This window comes from Podarcis melisellensis (genome assembly GCF_964234715.1).
Source record: "Podarcis melisellensis genome assembly, chromosome: 4".
In the NCBI taxonomy this organism is placed as follows: Eukaryota; Metazoa; Chordata; class Lepidosauria; order Squamata; family Lacertidae; genus Podarcis; species Podarcis melisellensis.
Genome location: NC_138531.1, coordinates 51,375,908 through 51,387,880, shown reverse-complemented (window position 1 = coordinate 51,387,880; position 11,973 = coordinate 51,375,908). Strand labels below are relative to the sequence as shown.

The 11,973-nt window shown below is 39.7% G+C and overlaps 3 protein-coding genes across 8 annotated transcripts in view; 2 read left to right on the top strand and 1 right to left on the bottom strand.

The window, feature by feature from the left end:
• ETS2 (ETS proto-oncogene 2, transcription factor) overlaps positions 1-11,973 on the top strand; it is a gene marked incomplete at its 5' end in the record, with an annotated part of 328,432 nt that overhangs the window by 59,690 nt on the left and 256,769 nt on the right. The gene's annotated exons all lie outside the window — the stretch shown is intronic.
• The window catches only part of KCNJ6 (potassium inwardly rectifying channel subfamily J member 6), a 264,246-nt gene that overhangs the window by 190,716 nt on the left and 61,557 nt on the right, over positions 1-11,973 (bottom strand). The window lies entirely within an intron of this gene.
• The window catches only part of KCNJ15 (potassium inwardly rectifying channel subfamily J member 15), a 36,483-nt gene continuing 26,694 nt past the window's right edge, over positions 2,185-11,973 (top strand). For 2 of the 6 annotated variants that reach the window (XM_081908774.1, XM_081908772.1), the window contains exons 1-2: positions 10,532-10,651; positions 10,779-10,850. The gene's annotated coding sequence lies outside the window, so the exon portion shown is untranslated. Of the gene's footprint in view, positions 2,263-10,127; positions 10,442-10,531; positions 10,652-10,778; positions 10,851-11,973 lie in introns of those variants that run through there. The other 4 variants (XM_081908775.1, XM_081908771.1, XM_081908773.1 and 1 more) reach the window with 4 other exon arrangements.

Here is an 11,973-nt window from a genome sequence, read left to right as displayed (position 1 = left end):
CACTTGTGCAGAAACTGATTGTATCCACATCATTATAATGCTCCATTTTCTCTTATTTGTTTTACTAGACACCCCCCTCCCAAAGGGCTTAACACATCATCAAACATCTGCGCAGACATGTCTATCAATCTTTTCTCTTGAAGCGTCTATCATTAAGATATGGATTCAATAGGCAAAATGCTGAGCAAAGGGGTTTCAAAATGGTGTTTTTCATTTTTAATGACTTGCTGCTGCAACTGCCATTTTCAAGGGAAAATACAAATTGCAAAATTCATCTTGGTCCAAAGCAGCAGAAATTCAGCATGAAAAGAATTTGTGAGGACTTTGGAAGGAGAAGCACAGTACGAAGACAACAGGAACTTTCTCTAGCATTAAAATCCAGCACCTTGTTGTCAGTCTTTGCTGCAGTTTGAGATAAGTAACTGATCTCAGAAACAATATTTGCAGTAATATCTTGACACAGCAAGGGTATTCAAAGGTGAAGTGCTGGTTAATTAAAAACAGCCTTTTGGATGTAACTTCACAACTGGTTCTCCCCTGCCCTCTGTAATGGAGATGAGTCTTGATACCATTGAATATGATCCAAATTTTAATGTATTTTTTTAAAAGCCCCACATAATTGTTTCCTAACAATCTGGCCAAAACGGATAAATGAAGTTCATTATTTTTGGCACCTGTGTTGATAATAACAAAAAAATATATTATTTACTGGATAGTTTGCGGGAGTTTTTATTAAATCACCACAGTCTATTAGGTAAACATGGATTTGCCACACTGCGTGATTGAACAAACATATACACAAGCTTCTTGAAATATTATGCAATTAAAATTTTATTGGACAAATAAAACAATAATAATCTGGACCAATAATCATGAGTGGCATCTTGACTATGGAGTTGGCACAGGGAGTGCTCCCTAAAGCTTTGTTGCTATTCAGTCTCCATCCAGTACAAAGATCATGTAGCAACAGCCAGGATTGTCTTCAGATCACCCCATTTGTTGCCCTTTCATATGACTTTGGCAATAGCATGTGCAGACATACATTTATCTGTTTCAGCAATTCCAAACATGATCCATGTGGCAGCCACATTGTCCCAACACCACCAATGACTTGGACATTAGTTGATTCACGAATTCTTGAGAACAGGCATTTTTTTTACGAGAAATAAATTGACCACAGTTGAAGACACTATGGATACCTTGAAATTCAGTTTCTGTTTCTTGTGGGTCCTTTAGAACAGAGATCAGGAACCTGTGGCCCTCCTGATGTTGCTGGACTACAGCTCTCATCAACCTGACCATAGGCCATGCTGGCTGGGGCTGATGGGAGTTGGAGTCCAATAATATCTGGTCAGTCACAGGTTCCCTATTCCTGCTTCAGACTCACTGCTAGTGGTCAGAAGGTGCTGCGATGATGGTCAAAGAGAAACAACAGCATGGGACGACCTGTTTTGAAATGGACTTGTACCTCTTCTGAGTGAAAAGATGAACAGAAGGATTTTGAGGTTCAGCCATGACATCCATGATTTGAACAATGAGCACGATGCTCTTTTTATTCTCTCACTCACCTTACACCTTCATAAACACGTTCTCCCACATCCGCTGAGCAAAAACTAATTTGCCAATAAGAATGTGTATAGTAGGGCTGCTTCAGTTGCTTGTGCTGAATCTTGACCATGAAACATTGACACCATATATGCTGCTTGGACTATGAGCCCATTGGAACCCTGACATTTCCTCCTGCAAATTTCCTTAAGACAATCTGTGGGTCTTTAACATTCTTTCTTTTATTGCCATTGAACACCCTGATAAAGTATGTACTCGGGGGTGTTCAGTAATGCTGGAACCTAAGATGATGAAGAGTTTCTTTATCAGTCCCACATCTCAGTCTGCTTCCAGCTGGCCTATGGCTGCACCAGGGCGGGGGGAACCAAGCCTACAATATTGTAAGAGCTGCTGGGAGATAATGCCATGATTTTTCACTGCATTTTCCACCAAGAACTATGTTCACAACAACAAGCAACAGTTAAGATACGGGTCTAACAATTATTCTCAAGTTGCGCATTAAAATATTGGCACACGTTTCTGTTTCTTGTCTAATCATTGTTGCAAACAGAATCAGACATCTTCGCTGGAATCTTCTCTTCAGAAAATGGGACTTTTGGTGTTACCAGTATTTTTGTCATAGATTAATAGCCATGTTCTTCTGGAAAGTTTTGCTGTTATCTGTGGGAAATGTGAGGGATTTCTTGCATCTTAGAGGTATGTACAGTTTTTTGGCAGGGTAGAATGGGGGCTTCACTATTGTTCCACAACAGTTGTGGGATCCATGCTCTGTACATTTTAATGTCTGCTGCTTTATAATTGATTAACTCAGCAAAAGCTGTGCCCTCCCACTGTGCTGGTGTTTCCTGCCGAGTCACTTGCCTAGAGCTTTATAAAGCCCCAAATACACATTTTGCACTCTCAGTGCTCTCATCATATCAGAACTTATTTTTGAAACATTTTTGCTGTCATTGCTATTTTGATTGCTTGTTCCATTACCCATTTTTCTTTCTTTTTTATTGACAATTTATAGAAAAGTTATATATTTTGTATGTTTTAGCATTAAAACATCACATTATAAAATGGATCAAGGGGTAAAATTGAATATACTCAGAAAACAAAACCCACAATATTTTTCATTGCATATGGATTTGACTGGCTATTGTGATGAGTTGTTGAGGTTACTTGTGCTTATTAAGTTCCCCTTCAGTCCATTTTTGTTCTTTCTTCTTGTAACTTTGCAGAGTTGCACTTCTTTGAAGGATCTCCAGCCCCATCCTTCCATTGGCTTTGTAGGTGTTCTGCAGGTCAATGTCTGTTGATAGTATGTCAATATTTTTGGATTCTCTGAGATGGTCGTCCAAGATAACATAATCTATATCGCCTGTGTTTCAGAGTACAGAAGACAAACCTCTGTTTGAAGGTCCATTTAGAGAATAATTGTCTATTTGAAGAAGTCTTCTATTTGATGTCTTGTCTAAGGCCCATCTGCACTCACTCTGTTACAATTCCTAGAGTGCCCTGGGAAAAAGGAATGAAACTGCTCTGGAGTTGTAGCTCTGTGAGGGGAATAGGGGTCTCCTAACAACTTCCAGCACTTTAAAAAACTATAGTCCCCAGACTTCTTTGGAGGAAATCATGACTAAATAGTGGTATGATGCTGCTTTAAAGGTTTAGCGCAGAAAGAGCCAGAGTCTAGCTTAAAGATTAAGAACCATAATAAATATGGATGTATGGATCCATATTTTACTGTTCAACATGTAGCTCAAATTCCTTATCCCTTTGTACCATTTCATATGTGAAGGTAGGCTTTACAGTTACATTGAGACCTTATGTAAGAAGTTACATCCAATATTCAGTTTCATTTGTTAAGAAGATAGTCTTTTGTTAACTAGATAGCAAGTTTTTTGTTTTTGTTTTAAGTAGGTAGCTTTGGATATTCTCTTTTGTTGGAAGAATGGCCCTTTAGTATAATGAAAGAGTTGTCCAAGTTTTGTTGATTGGTTGCCATAGTACTTGATAATCAAAGGTGTTATATGGAAGCAGTAATGTCAGAGTAAGTAGTGAGGAGAAAATCTGCCTTTCACTCCTAACATTGGATGGTCAACAGGAAGTCTGCAGTGGGTCTCTGTTGTGACACATGGCGTAGAGACACACACATTTGCCACCCATCCTAAGGAGAGCCATTTTACTCATCGTATATGAATTCCATTCTGCTGTTGTGTCCTTTGATTATGCTAGACTTCCACAGTGGTGTGCTTCATCTCCTACAGCGTCTGTAGACACACCACTTACGTTTAGCACAATGAAAGTTGCAAGGCGTTAGGACTCAATGTTCCTCTTCAGGTCTTCATCATAGTCCTTATCCATTATCTCTACTCCCCACCTCCATCCAAGTCAGTTGTTCCTGTGACCTCCAGGGAGAAGGTTGTAAAACTCTTGAAGTTGGGCAGGAAGAGATTCTTTCAGCCCACAATTGTGGTCTTTCAGCAGCTACATCAACCTCTCCACTTTCTTCTAGAGAAATAAATCAAAGCCAGACCTTTTGTGTGTGAAGGAACATTCAGTCCATCATACTGACAGGTAATTTGCCAGTATCTGTGTAATAATGATGGCGATTAATGAATACTTGATAATCAATGGAAATATGTAATTTTTAAAGACAAACCTTTTCACATCCTACAACCTTTGAAAATCACGATTTCCATATTTGTGGGCCTTTATATTATGTGTGTGTGGTTGTGGGTGTATGGTGATGGAGAGCTCACTTCCCCTTATATTTAGTCCTCACATTCTGTGAAGGATGGGTGAGAAAGTAAGTGTAAAAATAACCTGAATCAAAAGCCTGTGTCCATGAAAAGGGTTTGAAGAGACATGTTGTACCCTTAACTTTAAGCTTTAAACACATAAAATATGTAACTGGAAAGGTCAACATTTTCCTGTGTTTTGGAACATGTGAAAACAAGGGGCTATGATGGAAACAATTGAGATCAACAAGGCCTTTAAGAACCATATTGTCAGGAAAGCAGTGTTTAATGTCTGGACAAAATATAAAGACTTATTGGAAAATAAAACACCAAGGTGGCTTTCACCTTTGGAAGCTAAGGCCCGAAAAGGAACCAATATGGAAGCCTATTGGCCAAAATATTGGGAATTGCTAGAAAAAGACGGAGACAATTGGAAATTGCAGAGTATGGAGAAAATGAAGGATAAAGTGCGAGACTGGTTACACTACGCTCAGATCAAGGAAGTTTTTAAAAGTGACAAAAAGTTAGGATTCCAGGTGGAGAAATCGAAGTTGGAAACAGAGCTGTTAGAACCTAAGACTAAGGTACTTTCAAGAATGTATAACTTGCTGTTGAAATGGAATACACAAGACGAAATGGTTAAGTCGGCTATGATAAAATGGGCACAGGACATTGGGCATAACATTATGTTTGAGGACTGGGAAAGGTTGTGGACCACTGGGTTGAATTTTACTGCATGTAATGCTTTGAAAGAAAATGTAATGAAAATGATATACAGATGGTACATGACCCCAGTCAAACTTGCCAAAATATACCATTCGTCAGATAACAAATGCTGGAAATGTAAGGAAAATGAAGGAACATTTTACCACCTCTGGTGGACCTGCCCTAAGGTGAAGGCCTTCTGGGAAATGATATATAATGTGCTGAAAAAGGTATTTAAGTATACCTTCACTAAGAAACCAGAGGCCTTCCTCCTGGGCATTGTCGACCAGAAGGTGTTAAAGAAAGACAGAACATTTTTCATGTATGCGACAACAGCAGCAAGGATATTACTTGCCAAGAACTGGAAAACTCAAGATCTACCCACACTGGAAGAATGGCAGATGCAACTGATGGACTATATGCAGCTGGCGGAGATGACCGGCAGAATCCGAGACCTGGGAGAAGAAAGGATGGAAGAGGACTGGAAGAAATTTAAGACTTATTTACAAAAATATTGTGATTTAATGGAATGTTAAGAAAGATGCTTGGTTATAAACAACTGGCCATCACTAAAATAGATCAGGAAATGATGACAAGAGAGATTAAGAGAAACAAAGTTGAAGGACAATTATTTTAATGTATTTTATTGGTATACAAGTTGGAAATAAGATGATAATTTGCTTGACAAAAATTTATTAATGACGTAAATGGGAGCGGGAGGCGTGAGGAAGTTCAAAGATGACAGGAAACTTTGTTAAAGCAAAATAATACTGTTTATTATTAATGTACTTTTTTCTTTTTTCTTTAAAAATCTTAATAAATATTTATATAAAAAAAAATATGATGGAAACAATTGAGCAGCTCACTGCCCTGGATACACTTGGTACCTAAAATTCTAGAGGTAATTCTGTCTCACCTTGATTAAAAGGATGCCCCTTTCATCCCCTTGATCACAATCTGGTCACGTTAACTTTTTCATACTTCTTTCTACCATTACAGATCTCTTCAGATACTGTATATAAAATCTGGACAAGATTATAATTCATTGCCATTTCCTCATACTTGTCATAATGGTTTGAAGTATTTACACACCCACACCCACATAGGTTTATCCCCCCTGGCCAGCATTTTTCCATAGATTTTAAAGAAGGTAGCAAGTATGTAGCAAGGGAGAGTCATCACTATGCAAGTTCATCAAGCCTGTGGTTTTGACTGAGGATGGGGTTGGAAAGGAGCTGGGAAAATGTTGGGTCTTCTCATAGCAACAGCTTTAATACCCCAGGAACAGCACTCCAGGAAGCCTGTACCAGCTTGAGCAAAGACAACAGACACCCCCACATCCTTTTTGCAAGTGGCAATCAGAAGACATGTGCCTACCAGTCATTTGGGGTTACTGTGCCACTTTCAAAGCAATTTTTCCTTAATGTTAGGGTGAAGTTCTGAGGGTTACATTTGCACATGGGGGCTGCATAGCGATGGTTGGTGGAGACCAGAAAAAATATGGGCATGTCATAGGCAAAAATGAGTGAATCAATGGATGCGACTCTTACCTTTATATTGTAGACCACATTCCAGCCACACAAAAAACCAGTGGGTTCTACACACCCATTTCTCTATCCACCACCCAGGGACCAAGGGGTATTATAACAGTTTAATGACATATTGTAGCTGGGCAAAAGCCACCCACAGAGGGTGTGGAGCAGAGTAGGTTAGGAGTGAGACCTGGCTTAGTGCCCTGAGGACCAGATGAAAAGACTTGGAGGATAGAAGTTCCCTGTCCCTGTGTTAGTGTAACTTTAACTTTTGGTAGTCTCAGTGATTTTCTTGATTCTTGACACTATCGTCCAAGTATTTACACAAGTCCAATAGTTCACCAAAACTTGCCCTGAATCTTGCAGTCTCTGAGAAGAGTCAGATGACAGTCCTTTAGACCACCATGCAGTGACATTTCCTTCCAGAATCACTAACTGAGAACTCCATTTTTCATAGGCCATAAAAGTTTGAAAGGTTAAATACTCAGCTAGCTTGAAAGCCTCATTCCATTTTTAGCAAAGAGATCTGGCTTGCTGAGAAACTGATGGACTCAGAGGCAATTTGAAGGTGCATATGTTACACAGACATTTTAACTCCACCTTTTCTCTAATGAGCTTAGACCAGCATGCATGGTTTCCCCATTTTGTTTGCAGAACCAGCCCTGTGAGGTAGACTAAGCAGCACTCTTCAATTTTGAGTCCCCAGTGTTGTTGGGCTACAACTTCCATAATCCCCAGCCAGTTTAGCCAATGGTCAGGGATGATGGGAGTTGTGGTCCAACAAAGAGTGGAATAGAGTAAGTGATGGGCCTGACCTGACTTAAGTCATCTAGCGAGTTTCATGAATAGCCCTGGTCTGACGTGCTTACAACTGCACCATACTTGCTCTCTAACTTCCCCTGACTTCCTATGGCATTGCAATGATAAAGGTCACCTTGTGTTGGAAAATTCCTCAAGATTTGCATTTGGAATACATTGTAGCTTGGATTGACTGCTAATTGTACTAGGAGGCGAAAGAAGAATGTTCTTCTGCATTGATAACTGGGGGGGGGGGGAGAATGGGGAAAAAACCCAGTCTTCTGGAGGAGCCCTCATACAGCCTGCCCAACTTCCTTTACACCCTCTAGGTGCAACTGCTATCAACATTCTTGGAAGTCTAGGCCCTCACAGGTACTTGTTAGGCCTTTGGGGTTTTATTTTTTTAAAGTTCTCATTTCTTTTAATTTACCAATATATCTAGGGAGCCCTCCAGGTATGTTGAAACTTGCTCCCTTATTTGGGAGTTGCCTCATTTGGCTTCCAGACTGATGGACACGCAGCCACCTGCATTTGCTACTAGAAGGAATGATGCCCTGCCCCTGCCTGTCCCTCTCCCCTGGCTAATGTTCTAATGAAAACAGAAGCAGGGTCAGAGGCCATTTTATGGGCCTCCAGGAACCATCCCTAGATAAAAGTTTATTGTTCACGCTGGTAATTTAAAGCAAAGGTCTCTGGCTATCTATGCATTGATAACATGATAATTCTTTATCCGGGGGCCTGCTTAAGTCTGCACACAGTCCACCGATACTATAGAACAGAGCAGTAAATTTAGCCATTCAAATAACTACCACAGATGACCACACAAACCATGCTTTGTTTCTCAAAAGTTTATTTTATTGGCGTAGCGTGGTTGTGGGGGGCACAGGGGCGGTTGTCCTGGGCCCAAAATTGTTAGGGGCATAAAAAATTCAACACCCAGTGCTGCCTCAATACAGCAGTGCACTTCCATCACTGGGCTCCACTGAAAATGGCTTCTCCACGCGAACAGAAAGTGACCTCTCCAGACAACAGAATGACTCTTCTCTTATGTCTGGGCTTGCAATCTCCTGGGTGACATGGACACTGTTAGGCAGTTGAATGTGCATATGTACTTCGTTTGCCTCTCACCCACCCCCTCCATGTGGCCCTGAGCACTGGCAACCCATGCTATGTCACTGGTTGATTGTGTTTTTCATTTGCTCTTCACTCATGCCTTTGTAGCTTGGAAAGAGGTTCTTCCCATGTGTCTCTAAGCAGAAAAGCCATGTGACTGACTGGGCTGCTGGATAGTCAGTCCTGGTAGGAATGCTTTTACTCCATTTGTTGCACAGCCACTATAGCAGATATGAGAGGAGTCAGGACTACTTCAAAAGCAGCCCTATGTAGTAGCATTAGCTTAACAGAATCATACATTGGTTCTAAGCCTGCTCAAAGTTGTTTCCCTGAAGGCCAGGGCAGCAACAGGGAGCATTTCTTACTTTGAGGAACTTTGTGTTTGCATCTAGGCTTAGTATTTGTTTTGTGACCTTCCTAGAGAGGGGGAGAGGGAACAAGCAACAGTGATTCTCTATAATCTCTCTGTTGTTGTTGTTTAGTCGTTTAGTCATGTCCGACTCTTTTTTGTTTAATTATTTACTTTTTAAAAAATTGGGGAATTGGAAGGAGCAATAGTGGATGTCTAGTGGATATGTTGCAACAAACTCTGTGTTAACCATTTCCCTACATTCACTTATTAAAAGCTGCAGCGACTGCTGGCTGGGGTGGGGCAAGTCCAGTAGAATTTCTTCTGACTGTCAGTGAGGGAGCCAGAAGCACCTCACCAGGGAGTGTATTCCACAAATGGAGAGCCACCACCAAGAAGGCCCTGCCACAGGCCATTACCAATCAGGCAGCAGCCCAGCTGATCTTGGGACCCGAGGTGGTTGATATTGGGGGAGTTGCTTCTTCAGGTTGGGAGTGCTTGAAGGAGGTTCAGAAATGTATCAAACATATCAGAAAAAGTTAAAAATTAAAATACCCTTCCAAATCTCTGAGGCAAATCTAGAACTTTGGGACCAGCCTATTTCACCTCAGATCAAAATTGCCTTGTATTCTGAATAGCCTGAATAGCTCCAAAGTAGGGCCGTTCACTTTAGGTTAGTGCTTCATCTAGGGCTTTTACATACTCCTACTATTTTGGCATACTGTTGAGACTAGCTTTTAATCTGAATATAGTTGTTGTTGTTGTTCTCCTATTGGTGGCTATGTTAGTGCTTTCTTTATTCTGCTCCCGGATTTATTGTATTTGAATTGGTTATGATTGTGTTTTTATTAAAGCTGCTTTGGGGACCCTTTTTAGGGCCACAAATCAATTGTAATTGTTTTTGTAAACAAGTGGTTGTTTTTTTAAAAAAAGTGAAAGGTAATGTGTATATCAGAGAACAATATTCCAGGGCTAGCAGACTGAGTCTTCTGAAAGGCAAATGTCTCCTATTTCGCTCTACATTTTACTGATTTACTTCTGGAAATCACATCAAAAACCATAATGCCCAAGACATCCTGGAACCATTAAGAGTGGCAAAATATAGCTCTCTTTCTCAACACTCAGTGTTTCCCAATGTTTAATTCTCATGTCTTGTAAATAACAAAGGAAATGCCACACACAAGAGATCAAAAGGAAACAGCAGTGCCAGCAATCAGCTGGGAACCATCGATATTCTGGGCTATCGACTCTGTCCATGGTTATTACCAGACCTGCACATTAAGCTAGACCTGCTGTGTATTTGCCTCACAATCAACCTGCCATTTCCCTAAAAGGAAGGAATATTCAGCCATTTCTCTTTCTCTTTTTAAAAAGGATAATATCAAGATTTATTCAAAGATTTTTACACTTGTTTATTTGGGCAATAAGGTCATGAAGGGACTTTGATCAAGTTTCTTCAAAGATTAACTGACATCCTCTGAAAGTACATCAGTTTCTTTTCAATCAGGTATTTGCTCAGCTCCTGACAGGGTGTTGAATTCATTAGAATTATACAGTTTCCTGGTCTTCGCTGTAGGTTTCCTTAAGACATGCTGCTGAAATCACAAAGTCTCCTCTCAGATTCCTTCCCTCCCTCTGGCTTCCTCATTCAGGTAATTCCAACTCAGAAAAGGCTCTTTCTAACTTGTTTTTGACTGACAGCAAGTACGAGGGGACGTTGGGTGGGAGTGTGGAGGGGAAGGAGGGCTTTCAAAAGCACGCACAGATACATTACCTGAGGGACACACTCCTTCAAGGAAGGGCCATCCAGCTTGACATGAGAGTAACTTCAAGAAAGGAATCTGAACTTTGCTCTTTTACAGGTAAGAGGAAATTATAAGGAGGAATGCATAGTTCCTTAGCAATAGCTGAACAACATTGCACAGAAATGCAAAGCTGATGATTAAGACTTGTCCTGATTATTTCTTTTTTTAAAAATCCCTTTTAAAGTTACTCAAACTATCTGGGAAGCCAAGCTTGCTGAGTGCTGATGAAATTCTGTCTGGGGAAAGAAAAATAAAGGTATGTAGTCTTGATGGGTTATCCTGATGATCTGAGGTGCTACAGGGTGGTGACGGTGATAAATCCCTCAACTTTACTTTGCCAGTCCTTTTCTTGGGCCATTGGGGGTTTTTTTTGTTTGTTTTTAAAAAGAGTTTCCAAATGCTTATTCTGCTCAAATACCCTGGTGTTGTTTTTCAGTTCACTTTTCCTTTTGGTTTTTTTAAAAATCACCTTTAATTGCTGTGTTTTTTAACTCGATCAGAACTCTTTAAAGTCTCTATTAACTATGTGCATAAGAAGGTATTCCACAAGAGTTTTTGTACTAATTATAAGGAGGCATAAAATAAACAACACTTGCATGAAGAATACGACCGTCTTATTTCCAAGCGTATGAAAAGTGAGATAGAATTGCAAAGCCCACCATTCATTCGCGGCAACTTAGTCATATATCCCCTTTTAGAATGTACGCCTTAAAACAGATTTATAGCGAAATTAATATTTTCCACATTGTGCTAATTCCAGAAAACAACAGATCTAGATGTTTAATGCGAAACGGGAAGATGTATGCTATTTTTAACTTCTACGGGTTAACCTTTTTCTCTTTGATTTATTGATATAAATTGTGCCCTTTTGCTGTTCAAATCATGATGCCTTTACTTTCAATATCTTGAAATATTCATGTTTTAAGCCATCAATCTTAAACAGAGGAATGAACATTAAACAATACCATAATAAATAAATGCCTTAGTTCGCAACTAGATAAACATCTTAGTGCACAGTTTACTTTCAATTCCCGTTCATTTATATGGCAGAATTAAGTACATGATTACATTTCTCCCATTACAAATAGTGGGGGTATTGAGCTTTTGATTTTGCTAGGTTTGTCCAATAGCATTTTGTGATTTCTGATATACCTTCAAAAGTGAGAAAAGCTCACTAAACAATGTTAATTTGTAAGTTTTTTTTTAAAAAAACTGTAAATAAAAATGCTATGACCAGGCATCCATTTGTATGCTGAAGATCATGCAAGGCCTAGAGAAAGAAACAGTAGTCATTGGCCTGAATTCTTTAACTACATAGATATTGTTTTGTCTGAGATATGATATATCTATGTAACTGAAAATTTGTGTGCATGAAGTGT